This window comes from Sciurus carolinensis, unplaced genomic scaffold, assembly GCF_902686445.1.
Source record: "Sciurus carolinensis unplaced genomic scaffold, mSciCar1.2, whole genome shotgun sequence".
NCBI lineage: Eukaryota > Metazoa > Chordata > Mammalia > Rodentia > Sciuridae > Sciurus > Sciurus carolinensis.
The window spans coordinates 679416-707390 of NW_025920197.1; the positions used below are offsets into that span (position 1 = coordinate 679416).

The following is a 27975-nucleotide window of genomic DNA, read 5'->3' on the forward strand; positions in this document are numbered from 1 at the left end:
AGCTCTATCACTGTAGTAAGCAGATTTTTGTTATTTTACCAAAATAAATAGGAGTGGAATATTGTGTTTACATCTCTAGTTTTCTGATGAATCTTCAAACTGCTTTCCAGAGTGATTGTACTAGTCTACAGTGCTTCCAACAATGCAAGTTTCCTTTCTCCCCACAGTTTTGCCATCATTTATCATTGTATTCTTTATCATTACCATTCCAACTGGAGTGATATTAAATCTTATTGTAGCATTTCCCTGATTGCTAGAGTTGTTGAACATTTTTGTATGGTTGTTGTCCATTCATGATTCATCTTCTGAAAAATTTCTCCTCAGTATTTTAACTCATTTATTTGTTAGGTTATTTTTGGTGTGTACAAAGTTTTCTGAGTTATGTATGCTGGATATTTATCCCCTATCAGTGGAGTAGCTAGAAAAGACTTTCACCCATTTTCCAGGGAGAATATATTTTTGTGTTCAGCCTTCTAACATATAAGATAAATGTCTTCCATCTAATAATAACAGAAAACACAGGAACAAATTAAGGAAAAGCAAGAGTCTACTAATCTTACCTTATCAATTCACAGCCTATTTTCTTTGAACCATTTGGAGCACAAGTGCCTGATAGCAATATCTGGGATTCTGACACCATAAATGGAAGAGAATCAAGAGGACTTGAGTAACATGGAGGAAACTTTCATGTTATTGGAAAGCATATACCTGCAAATTTAGTTCTTCACATTTAAAGGTTTTCTATGAAAAACCAATGTCAAATAATTGTTAAACAGTGGCAAAGATGTTCCCATAGCATAAGATACATAATGCACAGTTTTGTAAAATTTCTCTAACAGTGAACCAAGGTACCTTTCTGATGAGGCTTGGCATTTCTGGAAAAGTAGATATTCTTTGGAATGTAGATTGATTAACCCTGATATAGAATTAAAATTTGAATAGTTAATTAAATAAAATACTTAAATTCTTTACTAATATGTTTTAGGGTTTAGAACTATTGAGAAAAAAGATGCAGTCTGTGTTCTCAAGAAATGACTAGAATTTATGTGGCAACTCTAGGCAGAGAAGCAGCATTGCAAAGAGAAGAATCAGCACATATGGAAGTGGAGTGGGATGAAAAGAAAGAAATTACCCTCAAATTATTTATAATATTCTTTTCTTCAGACAGCATTTTGAAGAGTTTTAGTTCAATTGTGGAATTTTGCAAATTTACTGTTTTTGTTGTTTTCCGGAATGACCACAAACACTTTTACTTGCCATAAAATATAAAAAAGAGTTGATGGTAAAGACTTTAATTCAGAGAAAAACAAATATACATGTTGTTGACCAGTACTTTATTCTTTTACAAAACCTTAGTAGTATAGTAATAATCACACAGGCAAAAATAATTAGATCAATAGGAAGGACAATATTAATACAATTATTTAGAATAGAGTGGTATATATAAACAGAAGGCACAGTTAGGGTAGAAAAAGAGTTTTCCTATTAGATTTTTAAAGTATGGACAATTCCTTTACATTTTGATTCAGTATTAAAATTTTAAATCTTTATGTTTTATTTTTAACTTCTACTTCTGATATATTGTTCTTTTTGAAATGGTGTATTGAGCATAAATAAGCATTTAAAATTATTTTGACAGGGGGTTGACTGTTCTAAATTGTTTTCCTTTTAGAATATTGATGTTACATTATTCCTAAGTAATTATTAATTTCTATTACAAGAAGCTGTCAATTTTTAACATATTTTGATGCTTTTGTTTTTAATTAGAAGGGGAAGGGAGAAGAAAATAATTTTAATGGGATAAATGTTTTCTTTAATAAAGAAAAAATATAGATAGTTGGTAAAGAGAAACAAAGGTAAGCCTTAGATTCTTACACAACTAGATTTCTTTCCTAGGTTTATAGTGCATCACCATGAAGACAATACTTATGACTAAATATAAGTATATTTCCTGACCATATGTGTCTCAATATTTGCCAATGCTTTTTTAGATATCTCTGGTTATTGAAAAATAAGTTTTCTAGATAATTTCTAGTAGTGTTCTGGATTTCCATGATGTTTGTTAAAATATTTCTCTTTTGTTTTCTAGGTTTATTTATTTGTTTCTTCTTTCTCTTTCCTTTCATTACCTTGGTTAGGGGTTTATCAATTTTGATTCCCTTTTCAAAAACAAACTCTGTTCCTTTATTACTTTATATTTTCCTTTACTTTCTATTTTATAGTTTAAACTCTGATCATTAATATTTTTTATTCTACTCATTCAAATTGATTTATTGTTGTTTTTCTAATACCTTGGGTTGTATCATTAGATTTTTTATTTGAAATCTCTCTGATTTTTAAATGTAGAGAGTCATATTTATGAAGTTTTCTCTTACAACTGCTTTTGCTAGATCAGGGGAGAGAGACAGAAAGGGGGAAGAAAGGCACTACTATACAAATTTATGTATATATCATAAAGAATACCACTATTATGTACAAATATGCTTCAATAAAAACAAATAAAACACTGGAAAAAAAGAACTGTTTTTATTGTGTCCCATAGATTCTGGGATGCTGTATCTCTATTCTCAATTTATTCTGAGGTTTTTAAAAAATTTACCCCAAATTCATCAGTGATCTATTGAACATGAAAATGTATTGTTCATCCTACAATTTTTGTAGATTTTTATTGCAGTTTAATTCTTCTTCTTAGATCATTATTGTTGTACATAAATCAGAATTCATTTTGACATTATTTTAAAGCATGGAATAAAACTTTCTCCTATTAAGTACCCAATTCTTTTTTGTTCCCTTCCATCCTCCCTCCTGATATTACCTTCCTCTATTCCAAAAACCATTCTACTCTTTGTTTATAGTTGTCTTAATTTGTGTTGTATGAACATAAATAAAGGTCCAAGACACAGTGGTATTCTCACATGAGTACACAGGAAAGTTTGTTCAGATTCATTCCACCATTGCTCTTTGTTTTCCCTCCTTTCTCCAGCCTTAATTCATTTCCTCTCTCATCTGTTCTCTTATTTTTCATAAAATTTCCCATTTTTACCCTTTATTTTTGTCTAACTTCTTCAAATGACAGAAAACATTCTTCAAATGATGGAAAATTTTTACTTTCTAAGTCTCTTGTCTATTTTACTTAGCATGATATGTTTTCCTGTTTTATTCATTTACCAGCAGATGCCATGATTTCATTCTCATTTGTGACCTAGTAGAACTTCATTATATGATCTGGGAGAGTAGCTTGGTTAGAGAGCACTTGTCTGTCACTTGTGAGGAACTGGGTTTGATCCTCAGCACCACATTAAGAAAAAAAATAAAGATAATGTGTTAATCTACAAATAAAAATATTTTTAAAAAATCATATCTATATACACACACACATATATATATGCCTTTATATACATATATGTATATGTGTGTGTATATATGTACTTTTTGTTTTTTAATATGCTGATTGGTACCTAGACTGATTACATTGCCTGGTTTGTTGAATTGTGCTTCTATATACATTATGTTTCTACCAATATATAATATGCTTGTTTTAGATCTTTTGAACATGTATCAGTAACTGAGATAGCTGTATCATACAGTGGTCCCATTACTATTTTTTTGAAGTTTCTCTATAATGCTTTCCAGGGTGATGGTGCTAATTTGCAGTTCCTTCAACAACAGAAGAATGAATCTTTTCCTTGCATCCCTGTTAACACTTATTAATAGTTGACATTCTAACTGGAGTATCGTTTCAATGTACTTTTGATTTGTATTCCCCTTACTGCTAGACATGTTGAACATTTTTTATATACTTACTATTTTGCATTTCTTTTTAAAAGAAGTATCTCTCTAGTTCTTTTGTCCATTTATTTCTTGGCTCATTTGTTACTTGGAGATAAGTGTTGTAAGATTTTTACATATTCAGGATGTTAATCACATATTTGAGAATAAGGTGGCAAAAATTTTCCACCATTCTGTAGGCTTACTTGCTATGTTATTAATTGTTTTCATTGGTGTGTAGAAGCTTTTTAATTTGTTGCCATCCTAACTGCTGATTCATGGTTTTATTTGTCATGCTTTAGGAGTCTTGTTAAGGAAAATGATGCCCATGCAAACATGTTGAACTATTCAGCTTTAATTTTGTTGTAGCAGTTGCAGAAATAATAGAATAATTCCTAGGTCTTTGATCCACTTTCAATTGCCTTATGTGAAGGGTAAGAGATAGGGATCAAACTGTATTCATCTTCATATGGATACATGGTTTTCCCAGGACCATGTGTTGTGTGTTGTTTTCTAATATCATTCCATTGTAATGTGATAATTCTCATGATTGATTTTGCCTTTCTTTATTTTAATTGTTTCTGCATTTACTAAGCATTGTTTTGTATTCTAATACTTGATATATTATAAAGTTCCTTGTGTTAATGAAAACTAGGTGTATTCTTCTGTTATCAGATGAAACATTTTGTAGACAACTGTTAAGTCATTCTGAGTTAAATTTGATGAACTTTATTGATATTTTATTCAGGTGAACTTCTCACTAATTATGTTGCATTAAATTCACCTGCTTTTACATCATTGGAGCCTATCTATCCCTAGAGGATAAGTAGTGTTTATTATATAAATTTGGGTGCACAATAATTCAAGCATAGATATTTACAACCAATTATCTTCTTTTTGGTTTTTCCCATTATCAATATGTAGTTGCCTTCTTTGTCACCTGTGGGTAATTGTTGCTTGAATTTGTCAAGTATGAGAATAGCAACCCTTTCTTTCCTTTGGTTTTCATGTACATGGTATATCATTTTTCATCCTTCCAGTTCTAGTAAGTGAACATTTTTGGAACTCAGCAGTGTTTCTTGCTGACAATATATATTTGGGTGTATTTTAGGCTATATGTTTTAAGTGGAGAATTAAGAATTAAGACATTTTGCATGCAGTGTTAAAATATTGAGTTGTGTGTTGCTTTCTAATATTGGATTCACTATTAATTCTCATCTGCTTATCTATTATTCTAGTAAAATGTATTATTCCTATGCTCTCATGATGGATTTTGCTTTTCTTTTTGTTCACATCAGATTCCTCTTGTATCTTCCACAATGTTTACTTGTCATAAACTATTTCAGTTTATACTTGTGTTGGTCTTTATTACTGCTTTGATTCTGAAGAATAACTTTGACACAGATAGCAAGCAAGGTTGGCAATATTTCTCTTTTATCACTTGAAATGCACTGCTGGCCTTTAGGGTTATCCAGATGTATCATCCTTTGTAAGTGACTTGATGTTTCTTTCCTGAATTTATACAAACAATGATTTGCTCTGAATTTTTGGCATTTTCACTGAAGTATAACTTGGACAGGTTCTGTATAGGCCACATTTATTTGGGCTTCAAAATGCATCCTGTGCCTGGATATACATTGTTCCCACAAGTAAGGAACTGTTTAGTTATATGCTCACTGAATAAGTTTTCTATGAAATTGGTCTGTATCTCCATTCCTTCCTCAAGATATGACTGTTCCATTGGGTCTTTTAAACTTGTCCCAGAACTCTTGTATATTTTTGTTTAATGTCTTTCATTTTTATTACTATATGGAAGTCTACTTCATCCACATCAAGATTTAACATTCTTCCTTCTGCTTGATACAGTATTTTGATGACACTTCCCATCCAGATATTAAATTGAGTTAGTTTATCATTTTCAGAGCTTCTTCAGGATCTTGATTTCCTTGTTGGAATGTTTTTCAAATTCTGTATTGAGTTCATTAACTTATTTCTTATTTCTCTTAGTTTTTCAATTATTTACAACCAATATTTGAAATTTTGTACAGCATATCTTCAGCAAAAATGTGAATTAAGTTCAGAGAACTAAGAGCTTTTGGTGGTTTCATATTGCCTTACTCTCTCATGTTTATTGTGTTAATATGCATAGGTTTGTGCATGCATTTGAATAGAGTTCTTTTCCTTTCTTAGTTGTGGTCATATTATTGAACTAATTTCTCTTTTGATATAACCTGATCATGGTTTATATTTAATTGTCAAAGTCCTAACAGTGTGACAAAAGTTTCAGGATTACTCACTCACAAAATTCTTTAAGAATAAAGAATAACCACCTTTAGTAGCAAAATCTTAGAAGCAAAGCACATGTTTAACTTATAAAACATTTAAATGATTTCTGTAATGTTAATAACAATGATAATTGATGAGTGATAATATACAATGAACAACACTTTAGCCACTAGTGATTACAAAATTAATATTAAAATATAGAGGGAAACATGAGCTGAGAATGGTGGTGCACACCTGTTATCAGAGCAGCTCCAAAGGCTGGGACAGAAGGACCATGGGTCTAAAGCAACCTCAGTAGGTTAGTGAGGCCAAAAACAAGCAGTGAGACTCTGTCTGTAAATAAATGTAAAAGGGCTGGGGATGTGGCTCATTGGTTGGACACCCCTCAGTTCAATCCCTGGTATCAAAAAGTAAGTGGTGGAGGGGTAAAAGAGGTAGAGTGAGGATGCATATTACAAATGGAATATTGAGCAGACAAATGGAATAGATGAGAGACAAGAAGGCAAGTGCAAAGAAAACCAGTAAAACAATGAAAACAGCATATGAAATAGAAAGATAAAAACATAAGTGATAAGAAAAAAACATGGAAGACACTTAAAAAATGCAAGACCAAGAGGATTAAAATGTCAACACTTGTTTCCACAACTTCTAGTTGTACAATATACAAGTTTGGGGAGGGTTCTGTGGAGCAACTATATTTCTACTTGTTTCTCCTCCATTCTATCAAAAACAGGCCAATGCTTCATCTGGAGACTCTAATGTGAAAAAATTTCATCATTGCCTATCAGGAAGTGTTATGGAATCCTTACCAGTTGAAGAAGAGAAGGTAAAATTTACTTTATTTGCAGAGGATATACAAGCTTATGGTATAAAATGTGTCAACTTTCAATGTGTAATTCTCTATTTTTTAAGTTTAATTTATTTCAAAACTGGAAAATTGGTTGTCACATTAGTGATCAATAAACCTTTATGCACCTGATTATTGATGTTTATTTTGCCAGGGCATCTCTCTGAGTCTTCCTCAGAAATGTATTTTTCATTTATCTGGTGATGCATATCAAAGAGAAAAACATGGCATAGCAGGACCTATAGAAGGTAAGAACCACATATTATAAAATAACATTGGCTATAATGTTAATTTAAAACATGGTTACTAGTAGATTCTAATGGTTGAAGTATTAAGCATAATAAATATATAGAAAGAAAAAAGAGTGAAATGGTAATAAGTGACATATCTTATTAAGTTTCAGTAACAGATTAAATTGAGAATGTCATTAAAGGAGTTGAATTCCATTTCAGGATCTGCTTAGTGTGGAGGTTCTCTGACATGTCCCACGTGGCTGAGGAAAGAGTTAGCTGCTGGAGGAGGATGTTGGCTGAGTTTCAGTCTATTTCCCAAAAACTTATGTACTCAATAAACACAAGATACAATACTCTTTTTAAATGAGAGGGTGCATGACGGATCTGGCCATACCACCTCTGGCTTATAACAGCTACTACTCACCCAACTCTCTTTTATTTTTAATACACAGGTAAAGGGGGTTAAGAAATGGAGGAGCATCTTCTGTGATCGACAGGATAGAGTGGAGTTAAGGAATCCATTCTCTTAGGGGAGATATTCCAGAAGGAGACAGGGAACCACTGGCACACAGCACCACAAGCTTCCTGGTAATCTGGAACAGAATGTTGTGCCTGTTAGTTCCTAGAAATCAGGTCTCTGCATCTTCTTGCTCAGCCTCATCTGATTCTGCTAAATAAGGATGGCTTCCCATAGCTTATATCAGAGGAATGTTATAAAAAATGTAAATAAAAAAGGGACAGAAGTAGAGAGAACAAAGAATGAGAAAATTAAATATCACAAAGCACAAAAGAAAGCAAAAGAAGTGGGCACATATTGTTAAGGAAGGTAAACTCAGATTAAACATTAGAAAGAGGAAGAGCAAAGCATTAGAAAAAATTGTGAGTTTCCAGTAACAACACTGGTCTGAGAGACAGAGTAAAATTTTCCAACATTTTTTTTCTTTATCAACAATGGAATGTAATTAAGAAATGCATGCCACATCATGCAGTGCTATATTTGGTTTGCCATAAATAAATATAAATACATATGATCCACCATAGGTGTATGTAATTTATTGCTATGTAAAAGTTTGTGACTTCCTAGAAAAGTAAATATGGTGCAGAATAATATAATCTGGAAATGAAATAAGGTAGGACTATAATGAAAGGATCAGCAAAGTATACCCTGATAAAGTGTTCACCAAAAGATTATGAATATTAATACACCTACAATTTGGGGAACAAAATATGAGGATTTCAAATAGGCAAGTTATGTTAGAGGAACTGGTAGAAGACTAGCTATAGCCGAGAATGCTCAAACTTTACTGAATCCAATATTGGGGACCATGTTCAAAATGCACATTGTACTCAACAGGTTTTTGCATCCACATTTCTAAAACATTTTAAGATGTTTCCAATGCTCCTGATTCCTGGACCACATTCTGATTTGCAAGCGAGGGAACTGCCTTGAGGGAGTCTAAGAGCTGTTGCATGTTAATTCAGTCATAACCAGATCCAGCAAAACATTTTTTTTTTAATTTTGAGCATGTCTCTGGGTAAAGGAAAAGGACAAAAACAAGGAAGATACAAAAATTATATTCCTAGTTAACCAAATACAATGACACACATTAAATCACAGTGAACCCAGAGACTGGTGTAGGAGGATCACAGGCTTAGGCCAACCTCAGCAAAGAGTAAAGCCATAGCAATTTAGCAATTTATCTGGTACAAAATATATGTATTTTAAGATAAAACTACTAAATAGGAAGACATTGTAGTAGAAATAATCTAAGACCAAAGCTCTAGAAATTGCTTTTAAATAGCTAACAGGAAGGGGACATGAACTAGGTAACTCTGGAAAGGAAGGCAAAGGAATCAAGAGTAAGCATTTCAGCTGGCCCAGCTTCTTAAACTTTGTTAATTTAATTGAATTTTATTCTATACAGGTCACTGAAAATTGTCTATTCTCTGTATTTCTGGAAACATTCCCTCCATTCAGGCCTTCAGGAATGTCACACTGGACTGTTGCCTTCTCCTTATTTATCTGTATTCACACAAATGCCCTCCATGTCTACCCCACAGCATTGATATTGGTCTAGCTACACTGCATATGCAGCCATCAGCCTCTATCCCTTTTCCTGCCTGTGCTGTTCTCTGTCATTACTCCTCACCCATCCCTATATGGTCATATAAATATGGGTCAATTTGGTGCTTTTCTCTGTGTCATGCTACAGCCTTCCCTGTTCTTACTATTTCCTGCCTCTGGCTGATAATCTCACTCCATAAGCCTTTCTTCATACCAACCTCCAGAAAAGGTACCTTTTTTCTCAACTACTTATTCAGCTATTGGTTCAAATAATTAGAGCTGTTGACACCATGGTGATATAAAAAACATCTCCAGCAATCTGGGAGCAAGTGGATTAGATTTGTACAGAAAATTTTTACGGGTCAATTTATTAGGTCCTAAAGAGAATAGTTGCTAAGTTACTAAGGTACCCCCAAGGGAGTAAAACACTATTACCAGGAAGGATAACCATAGTCCTGAAGGACTGAACAAATAGTTTGCCTTCTAAAAGAAGAAAATCAATTCATTAGAATAATGGAAAAAAACATTTTAGATATGAAGGTATTCATTGACAAATGAGTAAGAAGTATCAGTCATTAGGAAAACAATACTGATGAACAGAGCATGTTGAAAGTTATTATTACAAGGAGAGAGCAGCAAACTGTGAATTTGGATATTTTGTGGGTATTTTTGAAAATTTATTTCTGGGAACTTTTAATTTTTCTGGAGGGATAATTTTTTGAGTTATTTTTATGCATCAAACCTGTTGACATGCAGTTTTTCCCTGATGAGTTTTGAAGTTCTCAAACAGGAAAAGCATGCATAGAATAGTAAGTATTTGCTGGGTATAGTTGGCCACACATAAACATAGCTTCTTAGGAGGCTGAGATGGGTGAATGGCATGATTGATGACACCCTGAAAAATTTAGATTGATTCTTTCTCAATAGGTGTGGCAAAACCACTCATTGGTAGAGTAATTGCTAAGGTTGCAAAAGTCCCTGGATAAAATCACAAAACATGAATAAACACACACACACACACACACACACACACACACACACACGCACACACACAGAAACACAAACAAACACACACAGCAAAATAAGATAGTTTCTAAAGTAAATGATGATCTAGTATAAAGCCTATTATTAGTTTTTAACTTGATAGACTTTTACTCTTTCCAGGAGTACTAAGTAACTCAAGTAAACTATCCATTTGTCAAAATACTACTGTTAGATGTAACATTAGAGGAAGAGGAGAAAGGGCTTAGTGGCACTGAAAATAAGCAGTAACAGGTATGTAAACATGGGAATTTGAATTCATGGTTTCATCCTGTTTTCCTCACATCCAGAATGTAAATAGTTAAAATGAAATGACCTATTGCAAAACTCTTTAGGAAACTAAATGTCATAAATTAATATTTAGATCTAATGCAATCTAATAAGTATTAAAATAACATTGGAAATCATGGCAACCTAAACATGACTTTTTTTTTTTTAGGTTTTATTTATTTATTTATTTTTTTATTGTACACAAATGGGATACATGTTGTTTCTCTGTCTGTACATGGCGTAAAGGCATACCATTTGTGTACTCATAAATTTACATAGGGTAATGTTGTTTGATTCATTCTGCCATTTTTTCCCTTCCCCCCAACCCCTCCACCCCTCCCCTCCATCTATATAGTCCTTCTTTCCTCCATTCCTGCCCCCTCCCTAAAACCAACTCCAACCCAACACTAACCCTTCCCACCCCACATTATGTGTCATCATCCACTTATTAGCGATATCATTCTTCCTTTGGTTTTTTGAGATTGGCTTATCTCACTTAGCATGATATTCTCCAGTTTCATCCATTTGCCTGCAAATGCCATAATTTTATCATTCTTTATGGCTGAGTAATATTCCATTGTATATATATACCACATTTTCTTTATCCATTCATCAATTGAAGGACATCTAGGTTGGTTCCACAATCTGGCTATTGTGAACTGAGCAGCTATGAACATTGATGTGGCTGTATCTCTGTAATATGCCGATTTTAAGTCCTTTGGGTATAGGCCAAGGAGTGGGATAGCTGGGTCAAATGGTGGTTCCATTCCAAGTTTTCTAAGGAATCTCCACACTGCTTTCCAGAGTGGCTGCACTAATTTGCAGCCCCACCAGCAATGTAAGAGTGTACCTATCTCCCCACATCCTCGCCAACACCTGTTGTTGCTTGTATTCTTGATAATCGCCATTCTAATTGGGGTGAGATGGAATCTTAGGGTGGTTTTGATTTGCATTTCTCTTATTACTAGAGATGTTGAACATTTTTCCATATGTTTGTTGATTGCTTGTAGATCTTCTTCTGTGAAGTGTCTATTCATTTCCTTAGCCCATTTGTCGATTGGATTACTTGCATTCTTGGTGTAGAGTTTTTTGAGTTCTTTATAGATTCTGGAGATTAGCGCTCTATCTGAAGTATGATTGGCAAAGATTTTCTCCCACTCTGTAGGCTCTTTCTTCGCATTGCTGATAGTTCCTTTGCTGAGAGAAAGCTTTTTATTTTGAATCTATCCCAGTTATTAATTCTTGCTTTTATTTCTTGTGCTATGGGAGTCCTGTTGAGGAAGTCTGGTCCTAAGCTGACATGTTGAAGCTCTGGACCTACTTTTTCTTCTATAAGATGCAAGGTCTCTGGTCTGATTCCGAGATCCTTAATCCATTTTGAGTTTAGTTTAGTGCATGGTGAGAGATATGGGTTTAGTTTCATTCTGTTGTATATGGATTTCCAATTCTCCCAGCACCATTTGTTGAAGAGGCTATCTTTTCTCCATTGCATATTTTTGGCCCCTTTGTCTAGTATGAGAAAATTGTATTTATTTGGGTTTTTGTCCGTGTCCTCTATTCTGTACCATTGATCCACCTTTCTATTTTGGTACCAATACCATGCCGTTTTTGTTACTATTGCTTTGTAGTAGAGTTGAAGATCTGGTATTGCGATACCCCCTGCTTCACTCTTTCTGCCAAGGATTGCTTTAGCTATTCTGGGTTTTTTATTCTTCCAGATGAATTATCATAATTGCTTGCTCTATTTCTGTAAGGTACATCATTGGGATTTTAATTGGAATTGCATTGAATCTGTATAGCACTTTTGGTAGTATAGCCATTTTGACAATATTAATTCTTCCTAACCAAGAACATGGGAGATCTTTCCATCTTCTAAGGTTTTCTTGAATTTCTTTCTTTAGTGTTCTGTAGTTCTCATTGTAGAGGCCTTTCACCTCTTTTGTGAGATTGATTCCCAAATACTTTATTTTTTTCGAAGCTATTGTGAATGGGGTAGTTTTCCTAATTTCTCTTTCTGAAGATTGATCGCTTATGTATAGAAATGCCTTAGATTTATGTGCATTGATCTTATATCCCGCTACTTTACTGAATTCACTTATGAGATCTAAAAGTTTTCTGGAGGAATTTCCTGGTTCCTCTAAGTATACAATCATATCATCAGCAAATAGGGATAGTTTGAGTTCTTCTTTGCCTATTCGTATCCCTTTAATTTATTTGGTCTGTCTAATTGCTCTGGCTAGAGTTTCAAGGACGATATTGAATAGAAGTGGTGAAAGAGGGCATCCCTGCCTTGTTCCAGTTTTTAGGGGGAATGCTTTCAGTTTTTCACCATTTAGAATGATATTAGCCATGGGTTTAGCATAGATGGCCTTTACAATGTTAAGGAATGTTCCCACTATCCCTATTTTTTCTAGTGTTTTGAGCATAAAGGGGTGCTGTATTTTATCAAATGCTTTTTCTGCATCTATCAAAATAATCATGTGATTCTTAACTTTAAGTCTATTGATATGGTGAATGACATTTATTGATTTCCTGATGTTGAACCAACCTTGCATCCCTGGGATGAAACCCACTTGATCATGGTGCACTATCTTTTTAATATGTTTTTGTATGCGATTTGCTAAAATTTTGTTGAGAATTTTTGCGTCGATGTTCATTAAGGATATTGGTCTGAAATTTTCTTTCCTTGATGTGTCTCTGTCTGGTTTAGGAATCAGGGTAATATTGGCTTCATAGAATGAGTTTGGGAGAGTTCCCTCTTCTATTTTCTGGAATACTTTGAGAAGTATTGGAATGAGCTCTTCTTTAAAAGTTTTGTAGAACTCGGCTGAGAACCCATCTGGTCCTGGACTTTTCTTTGTTGGAAGGCTTTTGATGACTTCTTCTATTTCATTACTTGAAATTGGTCTATTTAAATTGTGTATGTCCTCCTCGTTCAGTTTAGGCAATTCATATGTCTCTAGAAACCTGTTGATGTCTTGCAAAATTTTCTATTTTGTTGGAGTATAGATTTTCAAAATAGCTTCTAATTATGTTTTGTATTTCACTCGTGTCTGTTGTGATATTTCCTTGTTCATTCCGAATTTTAGTGATTTGGGTTTTCTCTCATCTTCTCTTTGTTAGTGTGGCTAAAGGTTTATCAATTTTGTTTATTTTTTCGAAGAACCAACTATTTATTTTGTCAATTTTTTGTATTGTTTCTTTTGTTTCAATTTCGTTGATTTCAGCTCTGAGTTTGACTATTTCCTGTCTTCTACTACTTTTGGTGTTGGTCTGTTCTTCTATTTCTAGGGCTTTGAGCTGTAGTGTTAGGTCATTTATTTTTTGAGTTTTACTTCTTTTATTAAATGCGCTCCATGAAATAAATCTTCCTCTAAGTACTGCTTTCATATTGTCCCAGAGATTTTGATTTGATGTTTCTTTGTTCTCGTTTACCTCTAAGAATTTTTTAATTTCCTTCCTAATTTCTTCTGTTATCCATTCATCATATAATAGCATATTGTTTAATCTCCAGGTGTTGGAGTAGTTTCTGTTTTTTACTCTTTCATTAATTTGTAACTTCAATCCATTATGATCTGATAGAATACAAGGTAGTGTCTCTATCTTCTTGTATTTGCTGACATTAGCTTTGTGGCATAATATATGGTCTATTTTAGAGAAGAGTCCATGTGCTGCTGAGAAGAAAGTGTATTCGCTCTTGGTTGGATGGTATATTCTATAAATGTCTGTTAGGTCCAAATTATTGATTGTGTTATTGAGATCTATGTTTTCTTTGTTCATTTTTTGTTTGGAAGATCTGTCCTGTGGTGAGAGAGGCATGTTAAAATCACCTTGTATTATTGTGTTATGATCTATTTGGTTTATAAAATTGAGAAGGATTTGTTTGATATACATGGATGAGTCACTGTTTGGGGCATAGATGTTTATGATTGTCATATCTTGCTGACTTATGCTTTCCTTAAGCCTTATGAAATGTCCTTCTTTATCCCTTCTGACTAACTTTGGCTTGAAAGTCCACATTATCTGAAATGAAGATAGATACTCCAGCTTTTTTCTGAGTCCATGTGCATGGTATGTTTTTCCCCATCCTTAAACCTTTAGTCTATGTTATCTCTTTCTGTGAGGTGAGTCTCTTGCAGGCAACATATTGTTGAATCTTTCTTTTTAATCCAATCTGCCAGTATATGTCTTTTGATTGATGAATTCAGGCCATTAACATTCAGGGTTATGATTGAGATATGATTTGTATTCCCGGTCATTTGGTTCATATTTAAAATTTTTGACACATCTTGGTTCCTCCTTTATTTGACAGTTCCTTTAGGATAATTCCTCCCTTTGCTGATTTGCTTCTTTGTTTTTTATCTCTTCCTCATGAAATATTTTGCTGAGAATGTTCTGTAATGCTGGCTTTCTTTTTGTAAATTCTTTTGCCTTTTGTTTATCATGGAATGATTTTATTTCATCATCAAATTTGAAGGTAAGTTTTGCTGGGTATAAGATTCTTGGTTGGCATCCATTTTCTTTCAGAGCTTGAGAAATGTTGTTCCAGGCCCTTCTAGCTTTTAGGGTCTGGATTGAAAAATCTGCTGATATCCGTATTGGCTTCCCCTGAATGTAATTTGGTTCTTTTCTCTCACAGCCTTTAAAATTCTGTCTTTATTTTGTATGTTAGGTATTTTCATTATAATGTGCCTTGGTGTGGGTCTGTTGTAATTTTGTGTATTTGGAGTCCTATAAGCCTCTTGAGCTTGATTTTCCATTTCATTCTTCAGATTTGGGAAATTTTCTGATATTATTTCTTCAAATAGATTGTTCATTCCTTTGGTTTGTTTCTCTAAGCCTTCCTCAATCCCAATAATTCTCAAATTTGGCCTTTTCATGATATCCATAGTTCTTGGAGATTCTGTTCATGATTTCTCACCATCTTCTCTGTTTGTTCAACTTTGTTTTCGAGGTTAAATATTTTGTCTTCAATATCTGAAGTTCTGTCTTCCAGGTGTTCTATCCTATTGGTTATGCTTTCTATGGAGTTCTTAATTTGGTTTATTGTTTCCTTCATTTCAAGGATTTCTGTTTGTTTTTTTTTCAATATCTCTAACTCTTTATTGAAATGATCTTTTGCTTCCTGAATTTGCTCTGTTAACTGTCGATTGGTGCGATCATTCAATGCCTGCATTTGCTCTTTCATCTCATCATTTGCTTCCCTAATCATTTTAATTATGTACATTCTGAACTCCCTTTCTGTCATTTCTTCTGCCATGCTGTCGTTGGATTTTATTGATGTAACATCTAGATTTGTTTGGGGCATTTTCTTCCCTTGTTTTCTCATATTGTTCAGGAATCAGTGGGTCATTAAGATATTGCAGATTTCCTCTATCAACTTATAATGTCCCTGAAGATTGCCAGTATATCCCCTCTTATCCTTCAGTAGCCTGAAGTCTTGGAGGAGGTTGATAATGCAGAGCTCCACGAAGAAGCTGCCTCTCTAGGGGTGGTGACCCTCAGGTGGTGTATATTCCCTGCTAGTGGGCAGATGTGCCTCCACTTGTTGACCAATGGTCTCCCAATGGGGAACTAGACTGTGGGCTGAGGCAAGGCCTGTTTGTGCCTGTGTCTCTGGTTTTACCGTCCCTGTGGGAAAACCTCCCCTGGCCGGGAAGACTCACTCAGTGGGGACGTCTCACTGGTCAGTTGCCCTCCTAGAGGTTCTCCTCAATCTACAACTACCGCTGGGCTGGGCTGTCTTCCTCTGCAACGATCCCAGGGGCCCGGACCTACGTCCTGGGCCTGGGAGCCTCACCGTTCGCAGGCGAGTCTCCTTAGGCTGCCTCTCCCAGAGAATCTGCCCGCAGCCCTGGAAACTTCGCTCCACCCCTAGGCGTGTCTCTGTGCGGCTCTTCCAGCAAGAAGCCACCTAGCTCCTGGGACGCTGCTCTGCACCAATCACCTGGCTTTGCAGCCCCTCCTCTGAGCCACCACCTGGAGCCCCGTACAATAGCTCCGAGACCCAGAGACCCTGCCACACACCTCCTCCTCCAGACAGCCGCCCGGTTTCCGAAGCAGTCACTAGGAGTCCAAACAACTCACTTCAGGTCTCCTCCTCCCACCAATCACCCGTAGCCCTAGGCAGTCACTCCGAGTCCAAGTGACCCACCCTGTTCCTCCTCCTCCTCCTTGGGGTAGCCCCCCTGGTGTTCAGGAGCGGAGACTCTGAGACCAAGTGACCCACCATGCTCCTCCTCCAGGCAGGCCACCGGTGTTCAGGTGCGGTCGCTTTTGGTCCAATCAACTCACCACTCGCCTCCTCCTCTGGCAACCGCCTATGGCTCTGGTGCAGTCACTCCTAGACCAAGCGTCCCACCGCTCGCCTCCTCCAGGCAGGCCACCAGTGTTCTGGAGCAGTCATTCTGAGTTCAAACAGCTTGCCACGCAGCTCCTCCTCTGGCAACTGCCTGTGGCTCTGATGCAGTCACTCCTAGGTCAAGCAACCCGCCGCGCTCCTCCTCTTCCTCTGGGCTACCTCCCGGTGTTCAGGAGTGCTCGCTCTGAGTTCAAACAGCTTGCGATGCAGCTGCTCCTCTGGCAACCGCCTGTGGCTCTGATGCAGTCACTCCTAGACCAAGCGACCCGCCGGGCTTCTCCTCTTCCTCCGGGCAGCCCCCCCGACTCCTGGTGTTCAGAAGCGGTCATTCTGGGTCTAAACAGCTCGCCATGCAGCTCCTCCTCAGGCAGCTGCCCGGAGTCCCAGTGGTTGCTCGAGTCCAAGCGCTGTGCTGAGCCGCCTCCTCTACGATGATCCCAGTTGTCCGTGTTTACCGCTCCAGTGGGGGGAGGGGCATCTCACCGGGCAACTCCACCTCACAAATTCCCTGTGTTCCAGGGCTACTGCCCCATCCGGGATGCCTCCCCAACGGGAGAGACTCACCCAGTGGCTTTGTGTTGGTCCCAAGTCTCTCACTATCTCCTCTTTTGAATCTTGCATCCTGGAGCAACGTGAAATGCAGCCGCCCTCTAGTCCGCCATCTTGGCCCCCCTAGTGAGAGGTTTTAGATCCTAATCATGAGTTTTATTCTAGTAATTGAAGCATTTTTCTCTGAATACTGTTTGTGTTTTCATTGCTAAAAACTCACTGATGAAAATGTTAACTATAAAACTTATGAACAAACAGTTAATATTATGAACATACATAACTGTGATTGACACTGATCTCATTTACACCCAAGAATGGTTATTTCCAATGGTGCAAGATTTTAACTTCATAGTACCAGTCATTAATGACAAAATTAAAGCTTCCATCATCCCTTGAAATCATTGTCTATGTTGAGGCAGATAATAGTCACAAATGAGTCTCACATGTAACTTTTAACCAAATAGCAACCATCTAGAATGGGATCTCTGTGGTTAGGGCACAATCAGTCATTTTCCAGTTCATTTCCTTAGTGAATGTTAGAAAAAAAAAAGAGTCCTTGGATGCAGTTATTGGGGAACAATGAAAATTTTGGAGGGATCTTATTGTTTTTTTGTGTTGTGTGTGTTAATAGGCTGAAATTTTGCATGCATTTAGAAGAATCCCTTCTTAGGTGTGGGTCCTTTTGGGGCATTTAGAAGAATCCCTTCTTAGGTGTGGGTCTTTTTGGGGTATAGCTTTCTCTGTGTGATGTGCCTAAGCAGTGGAGAGGTCTTGGGGTCAGATCTCCACTGAACTTGACCAACATGCAAGGCTCATGGTCCAATTCTTTTCTGCATTGACTAATTGGTTTGGTAGGATTCTCCACAGCTGACTGGAGGGGAGGTTTTTTAATCTTCATTCAGTCATGTTTTTCTGGCACAGCTGTGGACTCTTCCTCCTGTGGATGTTTTCTCATTCTAAAAGCTAGTATTTCTGGATTTTATATGGCAGCAGACTCTCTTTGCCTACTCTCTGCTGAGTCCCTCAGCCCCTCCTTTCATCAAGCGGCCACACTCCAGTCAGTTTGACTTCATCCATGGAAACATCAGGAAGCACTGTATGTGTCTGTGCTGCTGCTATTCTTTATTGGAAGAATTTTTAATTTTTTTCAATGAAATGTGATGCAAGGTTGGAAGAAATCTTAGGACATTAAAAGCAGTTAATGTCCAAGAGTATAAACTTGCAGAGAGGAGCATTCCAATTCTATGACCTAGGAATGAAGAGAGAAGCTCTTCATTCTGACCCAAGTTGACCTAGTGCTACCAAGGGAAAACTGTATAGGAGTCTGGTGGTCTTATCCCTTGTGGCACATTGTGAATGGGCAAGAAACTTATAAAATTTATACCTGCTCCTGCAATAAACCAGTTTGCCGGTGCTCAAAAGCAGCCTGATTAACCCAACTCCTGGAGTTGGAGGGTCTTCACTCAGGAGAGCTTACTTGCACCAGAGATAGTCTGGCACCCCTACAGGTGAGGTAGAGGAAAGTTTTTCCCCTGGGAAATGCCTTTTCCCTAAATAAGGGAATGCCTCAGTAACTCAGCCAGATGCTGTCAGTAAATCAAAACAGGAAAAGGTAAGTGGTGATGGCTCACAGGTTCTGGGGTTCTAGGATTGATAATTGCAGGAAAACCTGAATATCAAAACAGAATATGTTAAAGAACATCCAAGAGTGTGATAGGCCTTAGTGAGCAAGAAGTGCATATCCTCAAGCTTTGTCACATTTTAACATCATATTTATTGCTTGTACTTGCTTATATCAAACAACAACACACCACAGGCCTGATGCATCTGCTTGCCTTCTTTCAGTGTGACTTCTTTCTATAGGGCTTTGGGTGTCACTCCTGATCCTGTGAAGCACAATCCACTCATACCCAGAACCATGGTGCACGTGAGAACACCATATACTTCACAGAATGCTACACTGCAACACTGCATCTCTTGAGAAATCTCCATTAAAAAAAAAGTCTATGAAAGGGCTTCATTCCTCCAATTATACTGTGTGACTAGGTTGCAAAGTACGCTGTTCCTCCTGAATGCTATCAGGAGGAGATAACACATATTTATCCCAAAATCATGCAATTTGATTTCAAGATATTTGCAACCAAATGAAAACCAAATTGAAAACCAATTTCAGTGAAGAGAAACTAACAAAATGTTTATTGCTTAAGGTCTATGCCAAAGTTCCAGGACATTTCTTCAGCTTCAACATATTGTAAAGATTCAGGAGGCAGTCAGTGCCAGATCATTCTTTAAGCAACCATCATGACTGACCCTAATTCCCCTTGCAAGGACACCAATGCCCTTGACAATTCTGAGCTCTTTCCTGTTGCTCTCAAGGACAGCTTATGATGCCTATGATGATTTTATTCTTTTCAGCACAAGACCTCTGAGGAAAGGCTTTCCTTACAGCACACCACCTACCCCATTGACCTTCAAAGTAAATGACTTCATGTTCGGATAGGCAGCACTGAAGCATGACTCTGGAAATCAAGAGTGCACTTCAATATCAGAAATGTATTCAAAACCATCCTGCTCAAAAGCAAAACTGAAGATCCAACATGGGTAAAACCTGAATATCAAAACAGAATAGGTTAAAGAACATCCATGTGATAGGCCTTAGTGAGCGGGAAGAGTGTATCCTCAAGCTTTGTCAAATTTTAACATCCTTTTGGTTTCTTGGACTTGCTTATGTCCACCACCAACACACCACAGGCCTATTGCTTTCTTTCAGTGTGACTTCTTTCAAATAGGGCTTTGTGTGTCATTCCTGACCCTGTGAAGCACAATCCACTCAATCCCAGATCACCAGTGCACATGAGAACACCATATTCTTCAGCCAATTCTACATTGCATCTCTTCAGAACCTCCATCCAAATTAACAACAGTCTATAAAAGGGCTTCATTCCTGTTGACACTGGACCTCCAATGATACTGGGAGACTAGGTTGCAAAGTCCCCCTGTTCCTCCTGAATGCTATCAGCATGAGCTAACACATATTCATCTCAAAATAATACAATTTGACTTAAAGTCATTTGCAACCCGATGCAAAGGAAAACTGACTGAGAAAAGCCAGGGCCAAGGATGTTTGTCTTTGGTTCTTATCTCTTGCTTTTTCAAATGAAATTGAGTTTCACATGGAAAGTGCTAAGTTGTGCAAGTCCACTTCATTTGCTCAGAGTCTGGATTGTGCCCAAGAAGCCTGGTCATTGCCAAAGACTCATGTAGTTGTTATTTTGAAGCTCCTGCTATTGCAACCTGTTGAGCATCATCTTCTTCAAGTCCAGGCTGAGGACATACCCACATGAGCAAACTCATGGGAATGATCTGTCCTATGGGTTCCTGAGAGTTGTCTCATCTCAAGGTACCCTATCGCGAATCCCTGCCTGCAGAGAGACACAACACGTATCTTGGTTCAAGGTTTAATTGTTAAAAAGAGTCCTTTCTACTTGTTCTATTCTTCTTTCTTCTTCTTCTCTAAGGGCTACAGCAAAGCATATATACACAGCATCAGCCAAACAGAGCACTGTCCATGAGGGAAAAGCATGGACAATATAGTAAGTTACCTGGGGCACAAAGTGATCATGCACAGAGCATGCATAGGTGCAGACCAATCATAGAAACTTTCGTATATGATGCCATTTGTTTTTCTCAATACGAGCTTTACTGGAAACTTACTGGCAACTTGCCAGCCACCATCTTGAATGAACAGCCTTAAAAGGGTCTGGGGTCCCAGACACCCTGACATTTTCCCTTTTTTTCTTAAAGAAATGGCATGGGACCATGCCTGTCTTAGGTGGAGGGGTCGACACATATTCTTACCTGTCATCAAAGCCTGCAGAGCATGCTACAGCTTCTGTCTTAGGTTGATATATGGTCACCACCTTCCTTACCCATCTTTGACTACTGGTCCAGCATACTTAGCCAAATTGTAGGGGAACTGCCAGACTCTATGGCTGTCATGACTTGTTTTACAATTTCTGTATGTTGTTGATGGCGTTTATCAGATTGGTGCAACCTTTTATAAAGAATGAAAAAGAAAATCATACATATTATACCAAGAGCTAGTGTACCCACCCATTTTTTGCCCCAAGAAAGAAATTTATCTGTGAACTTATTCATGGAAGTAGTTATAGCAGGAATATGTACTTTAGTCTTATTAATAGCAATAACCTGATTATGTAAAGTTTGAGTCAAGTTATCAAATTCATGAGTCCATTGATTAGTTAACATATATGACAATTGTTTAGAAAGATTTGCGGCGTAAGAAAGGTTATCATAGGAAAGTTTCATAACACAAAGTCTTATAGTAGAATAAGTACATCTCATCACTATTACTTGTTCAACAATATCAAGTTGTTCTTGGAGAAGATCCACTCGTTGATTAAGGATCATAAGTCCAGTTTTGAGTTGTCCATTTAGCTGATTTTGAGTGTGCAGAGCTTGCGCAGTTGCAGAAGAGAGATTATTAAGAGTCTGTGCTGTAAGAACTGAAGTAGCAAGAGCAATGGCAGCCATAGTGGCCGCTGCAGCAGAAGCAGCTATAGCAACGACAATGGCAGCTGTTATTCCAAAGTCTCTTTTCTGGCAAACTGTCACTGCGGTATGAGGGGAACCGATGTCAACCGGAACTGGAATATACTGAGGAATCCGTAGTAGAGCTGCTGTATTATACTTGGTGGCATTCCAGCATTGAGAAATAAAACATGAACTAAGAGAGCAATTTATACTGGTAGCATTATCAGTGGAGGTAAGATTAATAACAAGGAATAAAAATGGAGGAATAACACAAACTGGTGTAGGAGCAAAACTAATATTTTTCTTATCATCATTATCCCAATTAACTTTAACATGATCTTCCCATAATCCACTAGTGTAATTATAGCTGTAATATGTATATCATATTTGTCCTCCATTTAAAAAGGTCAAAGGTGCTAAATTGACACAGGCAATGCTGCCACATAAAGCCCAAATAGAAAAAGGATTTTGAGGGCCAGCTAATATGTTAAAATTTTGGGTAGTGAAATTATTGCCAAACCAGGTGGAATTTTCATTAGTTCCTGGTCCTCTACAGGAGAAGGAAGACACACAGCACACTAGATACCAATCAATACAGGAAAACCATATATGAGGCCAATGTGGCCATCGGCTTTCACAATGAAAAGACCAAGACTGCTGAGAGCATATTCCTTCAGTAATTCTAGGTTTAATGCCTTGTAAAACAAGTGTATCTCCCCAACCATCAGAGTAAGAGGTGGGTATGTTTCTAATTCCTCTATTATCTTTACTTAGCATAAGACCCACCATATGATTCTTTAAAAGGACACAAGGAGAAGGTCCAAAACATAAAGTTCCCTCTAAATTTATAATAAAAGTCCAGTTAACTGATTCTTCTGAAGATTCAAATGGCACTGAGGGAAATCCTGTAGTTTCATTAGTAGAAAATATTACAGGATATATTTTAGAGGTGTTAGTTAAGGGTAAAGGATATGGCCAAGCTTTAAGAATGCCCCACATGAATTGTCCTGTGACTAATGGGATTAATAACAGAAATGTACTTACCTTACCTATCTTATATGGAGTCATCCTGAGGTTTTGTAGTTGCCCTTCTATCTTGAATTGGTGGGGAAAATACTAGTCGACTCAATCGCTCTGGCACCCACACAGGCACTTGTTGACCCTGCGGAAAAACACAAACTGAACCCCAGGCCCATCCTAGGACAGGGTCTGGACCCTTCCATGTTCCTGTTAAAATGTCTTTCCACATTACATATTGCTTTGGAGAAATATCAGGGGAACAATGGCAGTCAGCAGCTGAACGCCCATCATTGTCTAAGGTTAAAAAACTTAAAATAAAGAGGACTAAGTTTAGTTTATCTTTAGGGGATCTGAATGATGCCCCTATTCCCCCTTTTTGTTTTTGTAAATAATTTTTGAGTGTCAAATGAATCCTTTCAATGATTCCTTGTCCTTGCGGATTGTAAGGGATACCTGTCACCAATTGAATATTAAGGTTTTGGCAAATTGCTGAAAGCTTTTAGAAATGTATGCTGGACCATTATCAGTTTTTATGATTTTTGGAGTGCCCCAGGAGGAGAATGTTTTTAAACAATGTTGTATAACATTTCGAACCTTTTCTCTGGTAAGTGGGGAGGCCATAATAACTCCAGAGTAGGTATCTACAGAAACATGGACATATTTAAGATTACCAAATTCTGGAATATGGGTGACATTCATTTGCCAAATATGATTAGGTAACAAACCACGAGGATTTACTCCTAAAGATTGAACTGGAATTAATGGTGCACATTGTTGACAATTTTTAACTATTTGTCGGGAAATTGTCTTAGGTATTTGAAATTTTCTGCTTAACGTTGTAGAATTAACATGAAAATTATCATGAAATGTTTTTGCTTGTTCTTCTACAGAAAAAAATGAATTTTGTATGCATAGCCAAATCTGCTATTTTATTTCCTTTTGTTAATGGTCCAGGAAGGTTAGAATGTGCCCTTATATGTACTATGAAGAAAGGGTGCTGACGTTTTAGGGTATGGTTTGTAGGCTAATGAAATAAGGAGCGGCAGCAGAAGTGGTAGGAATGTAAGGTACAGTTTCTATTATAGATACAGAATTAACAATGTAATTGCTATCTGTTAGTAAGTTAAATGGGACATCAAAATATAACTCAAAAGCTAAAATTACTGCTGCTAGTTCAACTAGTTGAGCAGAAGAGCCAGAGACAATGGTTGTATGTATTTTATCACTTGCTATAATAGCTCCTGTTCCTTCTTTGGAGCCATCCGTAAAAATAGTAAGACAACCTTCCAAAGGGGTGGTTCTAGTAACTTTAGGGAATATAATAGGAGCATTCTTACAAAATTGAATCCATGGATGTTGAGGATAGTGATTATCAAATTCAGAAGTGGTAGAACAGTAAATGATTGCCCAATCTGTATCATTATTAACAAGCCATTTTATCTGGGCTGTAGTATAAGGTGTGATGATGGTAGCAGGGTGCAACCCAAATACAGACACACAGTCATTAATTCCTTTGAAAATAAGTTGAGCCACTGTCATAGGATAAGGCTGTAAAATTTTTGATGTTGAACTGGCTAAATGAATACTTTGTAAGGGTCCCCCTTGCCATATTATAACTGATGGACTATGACTTTCAGGGAGTATAATAAGATATAAGGGATAATTAGGGTCACAATGGCTAATCTGACATTCTTCTAGGCACTGTTGAACTAAAGAGATGGCTTGCCTAGCTTCAGCGGTTAGAGTTCTTGTAGAATTAAGGCTGGGATCACCTTTAAGTATATCAAATAAAGGCTTTAGTTCTCCAGTAGAAAGTTTCAGATAAGGTCTAATCCAATTAATATCCCCCAATAATTTTTGAAAATCATTTACAGTTAGTAAGTGATCTAATCTAATAGTTAATTTAAGAGGTTGGACTGTAGTAGCAGAGAGCATAGTTCCTAAATAAGTCTTTAATTCTCCTGTTTGTATCTTTTCTGGAGCTATAATAAGATTCCAAGATTGTAACTCTTTAGTCATATATGTTAAAGCCTCTTTTACAATTGACTGATCAGGATGACATAACAAGATATCATCCATATAATGATAGATTAATAAGTCCTTGTATTTGTTATGAGTGGTGTTAAGTGCTTTATCCACATAAATTTGACATAATGTAGGGCTATTGGTCATCCCTTGAGGCAAGACTGTCCACTCAAATCTTTTATCTGGTCTGGAATGATTAGGAGCAGGCAAGGTAAATGCAAACCTCCAGCGGTCATCTTTATGTAGTGGAATAGAGAAAAAACAATCTTTTAAGTCTATTATAATAGTAAACTAATTTTTTGGTAAGGCAGAAACCAATGGCAAACCACATTGGATGGGTCCCATGGGATACATTTGATTATTAACAGCTCTGAGATCATGCAATAATCTCCATTTTCCTGACTTCTTTTTGATAACAAATATAGGAGTGTTCCAAGGGGAAGTAGAAGGTTGTAAGTGTCCTGCTTCAAATTGTTCTTGTACCAATTTATGGGCAGCCTCCAATTTTTCTTTAGTTAGGGGCCACTGAGGTAACCATTGAGGCTTATCATCTTTCCATTTTATAGAAATAAAATCTTTTTCAGTGACTCCTAGGAAAAACCCAAACCTCTAGTGTCATTTTTTGGAGCTGGAAGTGGTATGGGCTGTTTAGACCCTTGTTGATTTTTACCTAATCCTTGATTTTCATTAAATCCCATAATGTGCATCATATTTTTTACAGGAGTGCCCTGATAAATTCTATCTGTGGTTAGTTTGACATCCATTTGTTCCAAGACATCCCTCCCCCATAGTGAAATGGGTAGTGCACAAACATATGGTTGAAAAGTTCCTGAATGCCCTTCTTGATCTTTCCATTGTAGGGAAGCCGCACTTTGATCTGGACTAGTAGCTACTCCCAACTCTTGAAGTGTCTGATTAGCTGTAACTAATGGCCAATCTTTTGGCCAATCAGAAAATCTTATGATGCTTTTATCTGCCCCATTATCTAAGAGACCTGAAAACTTCCTTTTTCCTATAAAGAGATCAAAAAGAGGTCTATTACCAAGCTCCATAGTAAAACATGTTAAAGGATCTCCGGAGGAACCAAAACCATGATCTTCTCTCTGTTTCTTTTGTGAGGGCCAAAATTTGTGTTCACTGGGCAGGATTAACAGTTGAGTTATTTGATCCCTGGGTGAGATAATAGTAATTCCCTTTGGAGAAGAAACTAAAATTTTACTTTCCCTGTGAAATCTGGATCAATAACTCCTGGATGTATGATAAGACCTTTTAAGGTAGAGGAGCTCCTTCCTAAAAATAGTCCCACTGCATTGGCTGGTATAGGTCCCTCCCAATCAGAGTCTATTGTTTGCACTCCCATTTCAGTAGTTAAGACCATTCTGGTGGTGGCACAGATGTCCAATCCTGTGCTTCCTGTGGTTGCTCTTTGTTCCTTGTGTCCTGTTCTGTTGGAGGATACCATGTTCTTGGTACTTGTTGTATGACCCCGTACATTTGTTGCGGGCCCTGGGGTGGACCCATTTTCCCATTTTTTGAGAGGCTAGGATTAGGACCCAAATAGTTTCCATCCTTGTCTTTTACTGATTGACAAACACTGGACCAATAATTGCCCTTTCTACATCGGGCACACAGTCCTGGATTTTTATTCATTTTACCTCCTGATTTAGGACAATTAGCCTTTTTATGGCCTGTTTGACCACAGGAGAAACAAGCCCCTGGTGGTGTTTTATTTGTAGGTGTTTTACCAAATCCCTGTAATAAAGCTGAGGCCAAAACTTGACCTTGAATTACTGAATCATTAATATCCTTACAAACCTTAAGATAAGCAGACAAATCTTTATTTTTCCATGGCCTAATTGCCTCTTTACACCATTAGTTGACTTGTTCATATGCCAATTGTTTAATTAAAGGCATTGCTTGCTCAGGATCTCCAAAGATACGAGAAGCTGTTTGAATAAGTCAATCAATAAAATTGGCAAAAGGTTCATTGGGTCCTTGTATTACTTTAGATAGTTGACTTTGCAAATCGCCTGCTCCCTGTAAGGTCTTCCATGCTCTAGTGGCAGCAGTGGCAATCTGTGGATAGACTCCTGGTGAGTATTGGATTTGTGCCTGTATATTATCATAATTTCCTTGTCCCATTAGCATATCTACATTCCAACCCAGATTGCCCGCAGCTGCATTGCGCCTGGCAGTATCTAGACAATTTTCTTGCCAAGCTGTTTTCCACATTAGATATTGAACACCAGAAAGAGTAGCTCTTGCCAAACTTTCCCAATCACAGGGTACTAAATTAAGCCCTGCAACTCTTTCCACCAGGGATATAGTAAATGCAACTTGTGGGCCATAAGTACTAACTGCTTCTTTTAATTGTTTTATAATTTTAAAATCTAAACTTTGATGGAATCTTTGTTGAGTTTGTTGATCCTCAAAGACAGGAAAGCATGAGGGGTCTGTACTATTTAATTCTTTCCATCCTTGGGATACTTGACTCTGAGAACCCAGATTAACAGACTTATGGTAATTAAGGTTATAGGCAGGAGGTGGCGCTGTAGGTTTAGCCACTTTCTTCAAATTCAGTTCCACCCTGAGTTCCACTTCCTCATCGGAAAGTTCCCCTCCTGAGTCATTCTCCAAATCATTCTCCGACTCATGCGATGAGCGAGAAATTGACCTTAACTCTTTCAGTTCCTCTAAAACCTTTTCCCCCTCCTCTAAAGATTGATTAAATTTATCTTTGGAAGATATGAGACAACCTCTAACCAGCGTCCATATGGCCATGGTGATGGTAGGTAACTTTGTTTGTTCATGAGCCTGTTGTAGGTCCTTTCCCAAATGGTCCCATTGAGGGATATTTAATAATCCCTCATCTAAAAACCAAGGGGCTATATCTTCTACAGTTTTTAGAAACTTCCTAGCTGAGGAAGCTTTTAGAGGTGTTCCATTAGCCTTTAAT

At 37.1% G+C, this 27975-nt stretch overlaps 1 pseudogene; it reads left to right on the forward strand.

The window, feature by feature from the left end:
• The window catches only part of LOC124974967 (protein-L-isoaspartate O-methyltransferase domain-containing protein 1-like), a 136357-nt pseudogene that overhangs the window by 60723 nt on the left and 47659 nt on the right, over positions 1-27975 (forward strand).